Source organism: Lactuca virosa, chromosome 9, assembly GCF_052849685.1.
Source record: "Lactuca virosa cultivar CGN04683 chromosome 9, Lactuca_virosa_CGN04683_v6, whole genome shotgun sequence".
In the NCBI taxonomy this organism is placed as follows: Eukaryota; Viridiplantae; Streptophyta; class Magnoliopsida; order Asterales; family Asteraceae; genus Lactuca; species Lactuca virosa.
Window position 1 is genome coordinate 45,393,316 of NC_136434.1, and position 12,297 is coordinate 45,405,612.

The 12,297-nt window shown below is 37.7% G+C and overlaps 1 pseudogene; it reads right to left on the minus strand.

Moving 5' to 3' along the window:
- Window positions 1-10,160: 10,160 nt before the first annotated feature.
- Window positions 10,161-11,636, minus strand: LOC145139189 (alkane hydroxylase MAH1 pseudogene; annotated as a pseudogene).
- Window positions 11,637-12,297: the final 661 nt, after the last annotated feature.

The following is a 12,297-nucleotide window of genomic DNA, read 5'->3' on the forward strand; positions in this document are numbered from 1 at the left end:
GAGTTGGATGAGTTTTGCCCTGGACTCGTCGATTCCCTTTATGGACTCGACGAGTCTACTGTTCAGACAGCAAACAACTTCGATTTTTCAGCAATTTTAGCAAGTATAACAAGAAAACAAGCCTAGGCTCTGATACCACTGTTGGGTTTTGAGCATTCTAACACTCCTAAGTGTATATGCAACCCTAAATACGTTGGATCTATGTTTTCTCTATTATACATGCAAATATGAATATTCCAAGGTATTACCCTATCTAGCATACAATCTTTGATACTTGGGTAATAAAAACAAGTTAGAAGACATACCTTTTTATGTAGCTTGATTCCTTGATGCTCAAGATCCGAGTGCCCCAAGTGTGACACCTCAAATGGTTCACACAACATCAAAGTACACTTGGAATAACTTGAGAGAAATGATACACTTCTATAAATCTGCTAGCCCTCACCATACATACATAATGTCTGATTTTTGTCAAGAATAAGATGCTTATATAGTTTGTCACAATTAGGGTTACACCATGTAAACCCTAATTGTCATGGCCTTCCATTTCCATGATCCATGGGTACAAAAACACCATGGAGCATCCATGGAGCATCCTATGGGTTTTAGCCCAACTTGATAATCCATGAAGCATTAGCCCACTATACAAGTATGGACGATTTACACAATCAACCCATATATTTAATTAGTTTCCTTTTGACCACTTAATTAATTCTAAATTAATTCTTGATCAATACTAATTCAATAATCTTATTAATATATTAGAACTTATAATATATTAGTAAACCTTAAGTGTTATTTCTCTCATTTTAGTCTATCCAAATGCATGATGCCATGCAACCCAAATGGACCATGCCGGGTCGGGTCAAGTACATACCAAATATAGTTATGGACTTAGACACTAATCCAACAGTATCCCAGTTGAGGAAGTGTATAGCCGATGAGACGGCGGTAGTGCCGCTAGAGGATATTCAGGTGGACGCGAGCCCGAATTACATTGAGAGGTCGATCGCGATCTTGGATCGGAAGATCAAGGTTCTGAGGAACAAGGAGGTGCCCCTGGTTCAGGTCCAGTGGCAACATCGGAGAGGGTCCGAGCTCACTTAGGAGCCAGAGACGGAGATGCGGCAGCAGCATCCAGAGTTGTTTGCAGAGCAAGACTTCGAAGGCGAAGTCTGATTCTAGTGGGGGAGAATTGTAACATCCGGATTTTCAGGTATGATAAAATGAGTATTATTTTCTAAGTTATGAAGAGTGACTCGACGAGTTGGCGCCTTAACTCGTCGAGTAGGATCGCGACTTGGTGACGTGGAAAATGAATGGACTCGACGAGTCGACAAGCTGACTCGCCGAGTCAGCGCGGTTGGCAGAAACCCTAATTATTTCGGGCTTGGGCCTATTTAAAGTCACTTATAGCCTCCTTGGCCCTTCCCACCCGTGTCTTCGACCCTTGAGAGAAACCCTAGAGTTATTTGTGAGCTAGAGAGGAAAGAGGCTAATTGGAGGTCATTTCTTTGAAGAAGAAGGTCAAGAGTGTTGCAAGGATCTCAGAGGAGAGTTGGTGGATCAACTTCGTCTTCATTCAAGCTTCAGATCTGGTACAAGCCCTTGTCTCCCTGGTGTTTGAATAGATTTCCTTTGGTTGTTGAGTTAGGGCTTGTAACACCATTTGGATGGGGTTTTGGGTGCATCCAAACCCTTTTTCGAGTTATTTTGTAGATCTGGACCTTGTGAGGTCCAGAGAACCAGAAAGTAGGTAGCTTTGAGTGAGTAACTTTGGAACCTTGAAGCTATAAAGCTTCAATGGAGTCATAATGGTGTATAGAGCAAAATACACCATGCATGAGCCTCAAGTTCAGACCTTTACATGACTTTTGGGTGTTAGAAGGTCAGATCTATAAGTTAGAGAAACAGATCTGACCTCAGAAGGTCATTTGAGCATTTCCATGGAGGAAACTCGCCGAGTCCATGATAGGACTCGACGAGTCGGATCGGGTTGCCCCGCGATTCGTGATCAGTGGTAACCCGTCGAGTGAAAGGCTAACTCGACGAGTCGAGTAAGGCCTTAGGAGGATTTAGAGGACACACATGGACTCACCGAGTCACCCGAGTGCACTCGACGAGTTTGGTCAAAGTTGGACCGTTGACTGGAGTTGACTTCAATTGACCTTAGGGTTTGGTCAAACTGATTCAAGAGAGGCCATGGAGGGGTAGAATGGTCTTCTACCCATTCTTTATAAATGAGAACATAAGAGAGTATTTATTAGAGATATTATCATTTTGATAGGCGGAGGCTAGATCGGGGATATCGAGCACGAGGGTTTACTAGAAATCATACGAGGTGAGTCTTCTCACTATACTTTACCTGGAATGGTAACTATGTGTGACCGGAAGGTCTTATGTATCTGTATGAGTTATGTGACTTATGTGAGATGTTTACTGTGATATGTATATGCTGAATGAATTGGGCCGGAAGGCAAACAGAGTTGGGGTCGGAAGGCAAACAGAGTTGGGGCCGGAAGGCAAGGCATGGTAGGGCTGGAAGGTCTACCAGAGCTATGGGACCGGAAGGTCTCACTGAGACTGTCACAACTAGCATTCTAGCTAGGAAATTTTATACTCTTGTAAACATTATCTACTGTAAACTCGTAAACCCTAATTTGATCTATACACCGAATAAAGTGAATTTAGATCTTTATTTAGGATAGACGTTTAAATCATCCTTATCTCTCCGAAACATTTACATGTTAGTTCTAATATCGTAGTCGTACGTTTAGAATCTAAACACATAAGGTTTCCAGATCCGGTCGGCAACAAACCATAGATCCGAACAAATAACAGCATGTCGGGCATAAAGCATTTAGCACGTAAAAGCATTTTAGGCACAATTCCTAAAATAAGCTAGTGCTCACACCTCACAATCATCGCTTAGCATTCTAAGTTTAAGTCTAGAAATCCTACAAATTCCTAGTTCGCTTAAACTAATGCTCTGATACCAACTGTGACATCCCTATTTTCACGGCCAGAAAATACCGATTTTGTTTATGCTTGTTTGAAAATCAGAGTAACATTTTAAATAAAAGTGTTGCGGAATTTGTCCCAAAACAAAATATGATAAAGATTTATCAAAAGCATTTCCAAAGAAATGTATTTCATTAAAAGACTCGGGATGTCATTTTCGATACAGATCAAAAGCATAAACAGTACAATATAAGCCTTACTACATTATTTCATATCTACAAGCCTATATCCGTAATCCCTCATCCAAAACATCACATCTATGCTCGAACGCCACTACTTGTAATACATGAAACTGAGTGGGTCAGGCTTGGGAGCCTGGTGAGCACATAGGGTTTTCAACCCACAATAAATAAGTTTATTAATTTCATCAATCAACAATAACCCGATTACTCGTTCCCGTTATCCTCACTTTACGTCCCTAAACACCTATCATAAGGGACCTAGCCTAAGGATCATCATCGGGATGGACACTACTGCCAAGGGGGTTCCTCAGCAATAAATGTCCTAAAGGCAACCATGAGGGGGATGGAGTACACCGGTGAACACATCGTTTACAAACACCTACATGTTGCGAGTCTGCTAGCGTTCCACTGGACTGTCTAGAAGAGTCTGTGGTTGTCATCCATACTCCGCTAGATGACAAAATCAACAACAACAACATCGAGGCCTCTTATCATTTTATCACACATCGTCTAATACATCTACCCATGTTATACCCCAACATTTTTGTAGATATAAAATACATATACCGTTTAAATCATTTAAACCATGTATAAAAATCTTTCATCAGCATAGACAGCAATTATTCAGACAATATGCACACATAGCACGTAATTTATATTAAATACTTCATATCTATGTGTAAGATGAAAGTGACTATGCACTCACCTGGAAAGGTGGTGACTGGATACTCGGACAGCACTTCGTTATCTCAAAACAATTTCCCTCGGACAAAACCTAGTATCATTACCACTAGAGTTTAGTCTAATATTCACCAAGACTAATTAATAGTCTGGCTATTATTACTATTATATAAGCGTTAAAAGATACTTATATAACTCATAATAATAGCCCAAGTACTTATTTTAAGGTCCTAATAACATTACTATATTTAAACATAAGCTATACTAAAGATAGGTTAGGCGTAGCTCACTTACAGCGGGTTTTTCTCAAAACCGGGCATCGCTGGAGCAGCGTTTCTGAGCCGAAAGGCTCTTTTCTCGGGACTTCGAGAGCCTCGAGGCTTCCTTCGGGTGCTAGGGGGTTTACCTAGACTTTAGGGAGGCTTAGGGAGCTTAGAGAGAGAGTGTAGAGAGAGAAAGAAGGTTTGAGAGGTGTAAAGAAATGGCAAGACCCGGCACCTCTATTTATAGTGAAAATATCTGATGGACTCGCCGAGTATTGACTCAGACTCGCCGAGTTGGTGCATGTGGAGGCCTTCTGGTGGTGCCACGTGTCCTCTTTCTGGTGGTGCCACGTCACCCAAACTCGCGTATTAGCCTCCCGACTTAGAAAAATCATAACTCTCGCGTACGAGCTCCGTTTCTGACGTTCTTTTTTTCCACACGTAGGTAAAATCAAGATCTACAACTTTCATTTAGACTCCGTCGGCTAACTCTCGACCGATCTTAAATTTAACAGTAGGAGGAGATTAGACTGTTAAATAACCGCGAAGAATTCGTAACTCCTTCATACGGACTCTGTTTTCGTCTGTCTTTTTACCGTTGAGTTCCTATTAATGAGATCTTCAACTCTCATTTAGGTTGCATAAGCCAAAAACCGCTTGAACTAAAATTCGAGTTTCGGGTCGTGCACTGCTAAGCCAAATCTTAGAAAATTCATAACTTCCTCATACGAAGTCAGATTTGGGCGTTCTTTTTATGGATGTTATCGGTTTAACATTTTCTATGACTTTTGTGTAGATTACTAAGGCCAAAAAGTCTTCTATCGTAAATTCACTATTTACGCTTCCCAGTGTCGTGCCGGTTCCGTCGCGAAACTTCGACGGGTCATAACTTCTTCGTTATAACTCGGATTTCGGCGTTCTTTATATCCCCGGAATCCTTGTTTCAACCATTACAACTTTATGTAAAGATATCGGGCTTATCTCACATTTTAATTTTGACGCTTATTTTTATTCTTTATTTATTACACAGTTATAAATAAGTAATAAGCATATAAATTCACATAATACTCAAATATTTCATCTTTATTATCTCAAAAAGTGTTACAATAGTTGACCTAGACTATTACATCGTCTAAAAATGCTTAGCCCCGAAACGCGGGCATTACAGTAATCCACTCCAAAGGCCCAATGGGCCGAAAACTATCAATTTGGGCTTCACATGACGAAACTCAAACACTAAGGTCCAAATCTTTTCTCCTCCTTCTCTCTCTCTCGGCCCAAGTAGAAAAAAAGGGAAAAAGATGTAATTAGGGAGGGTTGACCTTGGAGGTGTCACCTCCTTATTACACCCCATACCTCCATGCAAAAATCCAACATATATCCATGATAGTCATTTCATCACCTCTCTCTTCCCTTCTCTTTTTCTTCTTCGGCCGAGAGCACAAGTAAACACACACACTCACAACATTAAACTTCTTCCAAACTCTCTCAAGTATTCTCCTCATTCCCACTCCAAAATCTCGAAATTTTGCTTGTGCACCAAGAGGATTTCAAGAGAATATCATCACTTCTTGGTAAGTTATACATATCCAAGGATTATATAACTCTTTTTCTCATGATTAGATCCCTTCCCTTAAACATTTTTGGTAATCATACTCCTAGAATCACCTCAAGTTCGAGATCCACATCAAGGTGTTGCTAGGACCAAAAGTCTTCTTCTTATCTTCTTCAAAAACCGAAACAACTAAGCAAGGTGAGTTCATACCCCTCTATTTTCGGTTTCACATGTTTTATGGGGGAGAATACAAGTAAAATGTGTAGATCTATGTGTATTTGTATGTTATGTGTGATTTCTTGTGTTTATGTGGTAAATATGTGCCAAAAACTATAGATATTTCGAGATCTATAGTTCAAGAAGGAAAAATATGTGATCTAGGATGTATTACACTTAACAAGTTAAGAAAAACTACCATATAAGGTTTATAATAAGCATGTTACAACATAAAACTCATTATTAGACTATTTTTGTCAAATAAACAAAAGTTGGGGAAAAAGTTGTCATTTACGGTTTTTACAAGGCTCAAAAGGTCAAAACAGTTTAAATAGAATTTTTTTATGAACATTATGCTTTTCAAAGGACTAAAAATGTAAATTGTAGCCTATTGGGCTTTTCGACCCATAGGCCCAAATTTGCGAAAAATATGGTTTTAAGGGGCTGAAATGGAAAGTTTTCTCAAAACAGGGGCTATAAACGTAAATAAACCTATTTCAGGGGTTAAAATGGCCTTATTTATCAAAAGGGACTAAAAATGCAAAGATTTTGGATTTTGGGTAAAAAGTGTAAAAATTGTGAAAAGTGTGGATTTAAATGCAAACCTTCTAACTAAGGGGCTGAAACTGTCCAAAATAAAACTTTGGGCTTCAAACATTATTTAATTAAGTGTTTAGGCCAAAAATGTCAAGAAAAAGAGTTCAAGGACCTAATATGTCATTTTTTTTATAAAAAGGGCTAAAAATTGCCAACTTTACCAAAATAAGGGCTGAATAGGTCAAACTAATATTTTTGGTCAATTATGTTAATAATAAAATAATTGGGTCAAAATATACAAAACTTTATAACTTATGGGTTTTAAATAGAAAAATAACTAATTTTATAAATCTATGAATCGTTATAAAACAAATTCGTGATTATTACAGCATATCGATTAAACAACTTCGCTACTAAATACTATACAAAACAAGTAAACATTCTAATGGTTGGGCTTGAGAGATTCTAATCATGCTTATTGGGCCTTCGTGACCAATTAACATGACTTTTGGGCCCAACATAAATAATACATGTTATTGGGTCTCCTGTGACCCAATTACATGCTTAAGGGACCCTCAATGGTTTTTACATGCTATTGGGCCTCAGTGGCCCATTAGCATTACTAGTAAGGTCCAAATAAATCATATGCGAAATGGGCCAATGCGCCTTTCGTATACTCGACAGCCTTAAATAACATACGAAATTAGTAGGGTCTAGTAGTCCTCTTCTCCTCGTCTGTTAGGCTTACCTTCACTTCAAGTAAACTGAAATCAGGTCATTAATCAAGGTTAATCAAATTCATGTGGATTAAGTGAGTAATAACGGGTGACACCAATAAGTGTCGGTCGTAGTCTGTAGTTGTAATCAAAGTCTCCTGGAGGGAGAGCGAGAGTTTGTGTATAGATCTATACGGGGGTGACTCCCCCACACCTAAGTTGTTCGCTACAGTTAGATTCGGCTAGTCTAGGGTGACAAAATCTTAAGATCAATTTCGGTGTTCATTAGAATGCCAAGACAGACGAACTAGCCATTATCACGCATGGTTATAACGACTCACGTAGAAATCCGATATCATTTAAGAAATCAAGGGAAATCATATTCATTCGATGTGACGATACAATAATACAAAGCAATCATAACTTTTATCGGAAAACATCGGGTTTTCCGGGGAAACCAATCTTACTCATTCGTACTTTCAAAAACTCTAATGCAAAACTTCTCATTTGTACACGTTTTGAAATCATTCACGCATATACTTACAGGATCATCACACACATTTTCATGACAAGTTTTATTACAGAAAATATCGGATTTTCTGGCTTTTACGAACGATATAAACTATTTTACATCAAACACACTTATGAACTCACCAACATTATATATGTTGACCGTTTTCAAAATAACTTGTATTCTCAGGTAATCGTTAGAACAAGGAAGCATCCAGGGTATTGAAAGTTTCTTTTGTAGTTGCTAATCACCAAACACTTTATATTTTGAGATCATGTAATGTAAACCATGTACTTGATGTAAACAATGTCAGTTGTACTATGTAATGTTTGGTGATGAATGTGTTATGTTTCATGTATATTTATTGTGATGATATTTCAATTTAAGTCACGCGAGCCGTCAGACGTTTCCGCCGTCTGGTTCGGGGGTGTGACAGAGACACATTGACCGGAAGGTCATGCGATGCTACAGCCTCAAGAGGCTATTACGTGAATGTGGTATTTTGGGGAACTCACTAAGCATTATGTTTACCGTGTTATGTGATATGTGTTTCAGATACTAGCAAGGATCGCGGGAAGGCGTCGACATGATTTGTACACACTGGCAGAGGATTTTGTTTTGAGATTCTGGGATGTGTTTTATTGTGATGACATTTGTTACACATGACATTTTGAGAATATTATATGAGTTTTATTGTGTTTGAAAAATGAAAAATTGTTTTGAAATTTCACGTCGTTACACCTAAATTCTTTGTTGCTATAGTAGGTTTAGTCCTTGAAGTTATCTGATATCAGTTATGCAAATTTGTGTAAATATGAGTGTGTAGATATGAGTTTGTAAATATGTCTTTGTATCTATCATTTTGTGTATCTATCATTTTGTGTACATCTGGTCTTTTAATCTTTATATTCTTCTTTAATATAAGTAATTTATGTTTATGTTTATTTAACTTTTTTTTAGATTATGACAAATAATGGTTCCCATTTACAAAACGTTTTACATTTATTTTTCATATTCCATTCGATATATATTTTTCTTGTGTACATCAGTACATGTTTAAAAGAATCCAAACTTTCATTTTTAATTCTTATTGATTTCGGCATTACTCTTATTAATAATTTATTAGATGTAGTAAACTATCTGCGCAAACAGTAATCGTCTTTAGAAAAATAATCTCTAAAATAAATTATTCGTACTCGTCGCTTAGCGCGGGTAAACGGCTAGTATATATATATATATATATATATATATATATATATATATATATATATATATATATATATATATATATATATATATGACACTAAAAGCTTATATATTTGTTACTAATTTTTTTAATACAAAATTAGTATATTGTTAGTCATTTTATATAAAACAGCTGTTATTGCGGTGATATTTTTTAATAACCGGATCAAATTCATTGAATATCAATTGTAAATCTTATTTAATTTGATTGTTTACTAAATTATGTCATTAAAAATATCTATTTTATTCAACTGTTTACTGAACTATATAAATATATGATGGATGATATGCGCCATAATGGTGCCAATGTATAGATGCTATATGCCGTATCATTATTGCATCACTATATATGTCATCTCAATTTTGACAAAGTTTCGACACACGGCATGTTTATTTTTCTATTTAGGCCGAGGGGAGTGGAGCTCACAGAACTCCAAATAAGAAGCTCCAATAAGGCGTCATGGAGTGGTAGTCAGAATCAAGTGCATTATGGGCTCGGTGAACACTAAGCTACAAACTCGTTATGCCGAGTTCGGTGGCTTAACTTGGTATGTATCTGTCAGAGCTATTCCTTTCTCTTTACCTCTTCTCTTTCTTCCATGCCTTCTGTTTTGGCATTATGTTCGGCATAGATGGAAATGACTGAGGTGTCGAGGTCAATTACCCAGGAACCACTCCCCTCACACTAAGAAAAATGGAAGTAGGAAAAAGAGAGGAAGAAGAGTAGTGATGGTCTACCCGAGTTGGTCAGAAAAAGGAGAAAAAGAGGTGAATTGATGGAAAAGCTCAATAGCTGGTGGCCGAGGTGGCCTCAACTCGGCATGCCATAGTTTTTCCTTTGACTGAGTTTTGGGAGTAATCCCTCATAATTTTTAAAAAAAATTAATTAATTAATTACTGTTTGTTGTATTTGTCGGAAATCTTTAGAGATTTTTTTAACAGATCAAGTTCATGGGAAATTTCCATAAAAGATAGCCTACTCTGTAGTAGTGTAATTATCTCGCGTACTCTAATAAAATTGAGAAGTGAAGAGCCGTCAAATTTATTTTACTAGTAGAATAGCTTTGAAAACTTATACATGAGTTACATATTATTGCATGACAGGATAGGAACAACATGTGAAATGATCTGTGCAACATATATAAAGGACTTCTTTATAGATTTGAAGCTAGTCTAGATATCAAGATGAACTTCACAACTGATGCATCATTTAAGCACCATAGATATAGCATATTATAGCGTGAAGCTAATTAATGGGGGTTTCACTTCATTTCTTTTCGTTACTTTGACCATCAAGCCGTACTTCATTTGTAGAATTACCGAGCCACTTTGGGTAAATGAATGTCCTTCCACCATTTTGACTTGGTAGTTATATATAATTGTAGCTGCCACAACTTTCATATGAATGAATGACATTTTCTTACCAAGGCAAGCTCTTGGTCCTGCATGGAATGCTGTAAACTTGTAAGATGGAACCTGTTTAATCCCTCCTTGCTTAGAGAGCCATCTCTCTGGCTTGAAATCCAAAGCATCTTCTCCCCATATTGTCTCCATTCGTCCCATTGCATATGAATGTAGAATTATTATGCTGTTTTTACGGACTTGGTGACTGCTTGGCAATGTGTCTGCTTCATGTGAAACTTTGTGGTTGAGAGGGACAGGAGGGAATAACCTTAGTGCTTCACATAATGATGCATGTAAATATGCCAACTGTCCCAATTCTTTTGCACCAAAACTTTTCCATTTGTCACCTTCTTTCAACCCTAATTGTGCATGAAGTTCCCTGCGGATCTTGGCTTCTGCTACTGGATTTTTTGCAAGGAGATAAAAAAACCAGGTAAGAGCTGAGCTTGTGGTATCTCTCCCTGCAATCAGAAGATTGAGCAAGGTGTCTTTGATAACTTTTTCATGGTTGTTACCAAAGCTACCAGTCTTGTCCTCATATTCCCTCGTAAATCCTGTTAGTAACGTGTAATCTTGTAATTGCTCACTCTTTACGTCACAGATCTTAGTTTTCTTACCTCGTTTTTCATTTATAAACTTGTAAAATAACTCATCACTTAGCTTGCATGCATCAGTCATATGTTTCTCATTGCCTATTTGAAGTTGCTTTTGCAACTTCCAATAGTATTTTGGGAAAATATGTCGACTGAAGAGTGCCTCTTCTGCCTTGGTGATGGCTCTTTCGAGTTCATTGTATGGAAGATTAACAGACAAGGTCTTAGGATCATAATCCATAAGTAAATTGCAAATACCATCAAAAGTGAGCCTCTTGAAGATGTCTTGCAAATCCCTCTGGGATCCTTGTTCTGACATGGATTCAAGAACGGGTATAAGCTCTTCCTCCACGTTCTTCCAAATCGTTTTCTCCAACAGCATCAAGAATCCCGCATCATTGAAGAGCGACATGGTTGTTTTATGTTGCAATTCCCATAACTTGGAATCACAATTGAAAATGCCATCTCCAAGTATATCGAAAATCTCTCTAAAATCTGGACCTTTCGGGTAATTATGAAAGTTGGTGGACGATATGTAATGATAGTTGGCTGGATCACTGGTGAAGATCATGTCCATGTTCGCAAACCAAGGGCCTTTGTACATGATTGTCCCACCGTTTCTTCTCAAAACATCGGTCATATAATCATGAACATGGCTGAAGTTCCACAAAAGGCTAGGGGTCATACCTAATAAAGGCCAGTTGATGGGCATCGAGGATTTCCGTGTTCTAAGTTTATAAAAAATACAAATGGAAATGAAGCAGGCAAGGGAAAAAATTATATCTTGGGTTTCCAGGATTAATGCCATGGTGATCGATGTGCAGATTGTGTTTGATTAACGGTGTATTAATTTATAGCCAACCTTTATGCACAATTATTGTGTTTGGTAAAGAGCTGATTTATACAACTTTAATGCAAAATAACCTTCGCTGCCGCCCAAAATGTACATCATATGTCCCGTCAACTTCTAGGCTGGTGTTGCCGTCCATAGTGAGGTTAAATTCAGGTGAAGGCGAGGGTAGAAAACCAGATAAAACCCTAATTAAAAACACGTCATTGCTGAAATGAAGGTTGAAGTTTATTTACAGCCGGAAAAAATTCCACTATTCGACATACTTGACAACAGCACGTGCCAAGAAAAATCCGATGTCCAGACATGCATTTTTAAATGCAAATAGATCAAAGCGGCCCAAGTGTGGTATTTGATATATAATATAGGCATGCAGCATATGCTAGTACATAAAAGTATACCTATATCGCTCAACATGTTTAGACTCTCCACGCATAATCTATCTTAACAAACCACATCAAAAAAAAAAAACATTACACTAATGATGAGGCCTAGCGACGTACCCGGTCGTCGGCATTATGCG